The 4,968-nt window shown below is 37.4% G+C and overlaps 1 long non-coding RNA gene across 1 annotated transcript; it reads right to left on the bottom strand.

Moving 5' to 3' along the window:
• Positions 1 to 788: 788 nt before the first annotated feature.
• Positions 789 to 1,903, bottom strand: LOC127966744 (uncharacterized). Its single transcript, XR_008155691.1, has 3 exons — positions 1,771 to 1,903; positions 1,516 to 1,576; positions 789 to 1,401 (listed from the first exon to the last, which is right to left on the bottom strand). It is a non-coding gene; the product is annotated as an uncharacterized LOC127966744 (long non-coding RNA).
• Between the last annotated feature and the right edge of the window lie 3,065 nt (positions 1,904 to 4,968).

Genomic DNA, 4,968 nt, shown 5'->3' with positions numbered 1-4,968 from the left:
CATCTCAGCTGAACTTCCAGAGCCTCGTCACATCCTGTCTGTTGCACCCAGCAATGTTCTCTCATTCTGTTGTGTTCCTGTCAAGGAGACTGTTACTTCTGTGGAACCTCCAGAGGTACCAGCACCTTCTGCAGAACCTTCGGAGGTGTCAGTAGTAGCCATCAATGAACTCTTGTACTGCTTTGTCGCGGCTAAGGAGGCCGTCTATGAACTCATTGCCTGCCCTATCAGGGCCACAGAGGCCATCCAAGAACTCTCGTCATGTCCTGTCATGGCTATGGAGGCCATCTACCAACTCACTGTCTGTCCCGTCACGGCCACGGAAGCCTTCTACCATATCATCATGGCCACGGAGGCCACCATTAACCTATTTATTCTCTCTGTTTATGTCACGATCATCAGCTGGAGTGCCCATGAACTCCTATAGAGGGCACTTCACTCAGGACTCTGGCATCTTCTATTTCCAATCCCAAACCTTTTCAATATAATTTAGCAGTCACCCTTCTTGACTCAGTGTTACCATGTGAGAACTATGCCACACAAGACGTACATTTTTTAGATTAATTGAAGTTATTTTGAAATGTTATAGAATGGTGATGTTAATCTTATTTAAATTGATCTCATAATAATAATAATAATATTAATAAATGTAAATTATTTTGCTGAATTAGAAAAATAGAATATAGTGGGTTCATTTACACAAATGTTATAATAATAATTATAACCATTATAATTCATTTGGTTGCTGAAAAAAGTTGCAAAAAATGTATTGAACTCTCATTTCAGTATGCTGGTAAGTAGTATTTTATTGCTTCAGACAAAGTACAACCAATAATAAATCCCATCGGAAAACAATGTGTTAAAGGGTGTTAAATCATAAAACCGTTGTGACAATTGTATTTGAAAGATTTAAAACCATAATAGTGACATGAAGTTTAAAAGTAAATCATTTTAAAAGTTACATCATTCAGTGCCAAGACCTTCATTATCAGTACATAAACATGACTATATTGTAAATTGTAATGAACTGTACATCTTTAAACATTCAACTGATGATTATGGAGAAGTACTACAAGATATTATAACAACACTATTATCACCCCTTCTTTCAGTAACACATTGTGTGATGGCTTGTGTTGTGGTAGCTGGTGTTGTTGTTGTTGTTGTTGTTGTTGTCTTGCCAGCAGTCAATGGACTTGTTGTGCTAGCTGGAGGGAATGTGCTTGACACAACGCTGATAACTTCCTCCGAAGATTCAGAATCACTTGATTTACACCCGTTTGATTCAGAATTCTCATCAGACTGTGAATCCTTCCTGTCTTCTCTGCTTGAATCATTTCCCTCTGAACTGAATCTAGATCGCACAGAGTCCGATGAATCAAATCTTCTGCGCAAACCAAACTGAGGATTTAAACAGTTATAATTACAATTATTAATAGATAATTTCATTAATAATAGTACTGCATGCTATATGTGATCAACAGTAACAGTATTTAAAAAAAAAAAAAAACGTACTGGTTTTGAAAAGACTGATGCAACAAACAGCATCAGTAGCATTGCACGTAATGTCTTCATCCTGAAAAAAAAGAACCTAATGTAAAATTATTATTCTCTGGTTAACTGAAATTATGTTTACCATAGATTAAAACTGTATTTAGAAGCTTGCTTTTATTAATTGATTATTAAGTTAACTCTAATAACGATACAGATACAAAGATACAAGTCATAAAAATAACATAACATAATATAAAACGGAGATGAATGGTTTACCTTGAATAGATGTCTTGTCCAGTTATTACAATGTCACAGTCTGTATTTACTAAGGCATCTGTGGTACCGTCTCTTAAATACTGGATGGATGTGAGTAAACTGGCTTGTTCCAGTAAATTCCCATGATGACGATGTGACAAGTAAACATTTATGCAACTTCCTGAATCTACCAAACCTTGCACAATGCCTAGCAAATTCCCTACTACAATCAGTGCATAGTAATCCAAACAAGAGTTTAAATCACGCAATACAACTGTCTCACTGTATTATTTAGACAAACCACACTGCTATTTGTTTAGTTTGGTAACAGTGAAAGGCTCAGAACTTAAACATAATCTATGCATACTTATTTACAGGATTTACTATATTGTACTTGACAGATCTGTGACTGTATTTATTTATAAAAAAATTTTTGGACACGCTCCAGTGCTCTAAAAACAGCTTTAGGGAACTTGATGGACCACTGTTTTTTAAGCTGGTTAGGGTTAGGGGAAGGGGACAGAAAATACTGTTCGTACATTGTAAAAACTATTACGTTTATGGAATGTCCCCAGAAAATCTGGAAACCCAACCTGAGTATCTGTGTTTTCAAAGTAAAAAAAATAAATAAAAATAATACAGATACTATGAATTGCATTATCCATTGCATTTTTTAGAAGTTGTACCTTTATAACATTTTGTAACAGTATACAACCTGAATCTTGTCTTGTCATAAAATGCATAAACACTTATAAGATTCACAAGGGCCTATGAAATCATTTACCAAAGTTAAAGACATGCTCATAGATTTTAGACATATACTTCTTTCCCCTTTGATTTTGTCTTGCAACAAAATCAGTATAAATCACTAACCTACATGACCATCGGTGTGTATCACATACTTAAATGGAAACAAATGTGAACAGAATTTCATTGTTCTTTATTGTTGATTGCAAATCTGATGATGAATACGCACATTTTTCTGTGAGATTTCCTGTTTTTGATGTCGCGTAACAGCTCATATGCCCAGAGCAAACAAGATTAGCTGCTCAGACAGACATTTCACCAACCCCAAAGACGTCAGTGATGACTGAGGATGTGAAACAGTCAGAATTGTAATTTTCCAAATGGATGATATAATCTGACATCATCCTATATACTGTCCTCTACATGAATGGCAGAAGTTATTAATGCATAACAATTAACTATAAGCTCTGTTTATAATGTAAAGTTTTATAGATACAAAATTCATGCTTATTTAAGAATAAAAAAGGCCACTCATAATAATACATTTCACATCCAACATACAGGCAAATAAAACACATAGTAGTACATATATGCTATGTATTACAGATGCTAATTATGGCAGATTAAATGCGCATTCATTAGTTGTTGAGCTAATGATAGCTTCTCTGTTCTTTACTGTACATTAGTAGCACAATGACTATTATGATTATAGTATTCATTTGATGAATTGTATACGATTTAGATGACTGTTCACAAAAAAACTTTTTTCCCCCAGTTTGTAAACTTTTCTCCTGAATGCACATTTGAGGAAAAATTTATTCAAATTTACAGCTCTAGGACCATTGACTGTACTGTCAGCTCAATTCGTCTAACCAAATAAGGTTTGACTTTGTATGTTATCTCTCCCCTCTTGCCATGAGAGATTTAAGCCAAAACGTCAGACAAATATGTGGCAGTTTTTGTCTGCTTGCCAGGTTTGGCATGAACTTTGAATAGTTACTAGCCCTAGGAATGATCTCAGCTGGCTTACGTTCTTTGGAAATGGTGCATCCACAATAGTGTTTACCTTTGATGGTGCTTTGTGGAGACCAGCACTTTCAATTACATGTCCAAGATATTCAGTAGTGGGTTGGAAGAATTCACATTTGTCTTTCTTTACCCGAAAGCCAAACTCTTTTAGCCACTGCATTGTTGCATTAAGATTCCTGAGATGATCCTCATCATCTTTTCCTGTGATTAACAGGTCATTGAGATAACACTGTGCTCCATTCAAGCCACTCAGGATCTTGTCCACTGCATGCTGGAACAATGCTGGAACCTAAATTATTCTGAAAGGTAGCCACTGATATCTACAGCATATACTGGAGGCCCTTGTGTGTCATGATGTTCAACAGCTCTTGGGCAACAGGATCAGCTAGTATTTAGAGGTAAGATTGATATAAATCTATTTTGTTGAATTTCCGTCCTCTGGTTAATCCAACAAAAAGATTCAAATAACAGAAAGAGGTACTATTCCACACTTAAAATGGCATTGACTATAACATTTAAACTGCAGAATGTTGGTACTAATAGTTTATTTTTTGCTTCATTATTTTTGACAAAATAATTAAGACACTCATTATACAAGCTCCATTGCTGAACGGTTGATTTGACCTGCTATTTTGGTCTGTTTCTACTCTTTTACTGTTTATACTAGTTGTCTCTTTCCTCCCACAATGTTTTGTTTCATCTTCTGTCAGGAATCATATGACAGAATCCAGTAGCGAGTAGTAATAAGGTTTAATGAAACAGTCAGTAGACCAAATAGAATTGCTGGCAGACAACGGGCACCAAGCAGGTCCTAGGAAACACGACAACTGCAGTGTAGACTCCAAGCAGGGCAGACTAGAAATGTGATGTGTTGCGACGATCCTCAAACATAGGCAGACCACAGTTCAAGCAGACATACAAGCTGGATCTCCGTGTAAACCAAGAGCAGGACCAGAACTGCACAGAACAGAGATCAGAACAGAGACAGCAAACCAAACGATCTGACACTGAACCTGACTGACACAGCCCTACATACAGTATAGGGCTAATAAATGAGACACACCTGCGACTGATCTGATTGCTCGTTAGCGCAGCTGGCGCTAATAGGCAATCAGATCAGTGCAGTACACACAAAATGAGCAAGCAAACCTGCAAACCGTGACATTACCCCACCCTCTAGGAGCGTCACCTGACGCTCTCAGAGGATCCTACCTGGCGATTGTAAGCATCGATAAGGGAATGATCCAATATGTCCCGGGCAGGAACCCAACTCCTCTCCTCCGGACCGTAACCCTCCCAGTCCAAAAAGTACTGGAATCCACGTCCCCACCGCCTTGAGTCCAGGATACGATTAACCGAATAGGCTGGTTCCCCATCTATGATTCGCGGCGGTGGGGGAATTGGGACAGGCGGATTAATAGTCGAACGAAAAACTGGCTTGAT

Source organism: Carassius gibelio, chromosome B10 (genome assembly GCF_023724105.1).
Source record: "Carassius gibelio isolate Cgi1373 ecotype wild population from Czech Republic chromosome B10, carGib1.2-hapl.c, whole genome shotgun sequence".
NCBI lineage: Eukaryota > Metazoa > Chordata > Actinopteri > Cypriniformes > Cyprinidae > Carassius > Carassius gibelio.
Note: the sequence above shows the minus strand (reverse complement) of the source record. Positions and strands in the feature narration are given on the sequence as shown.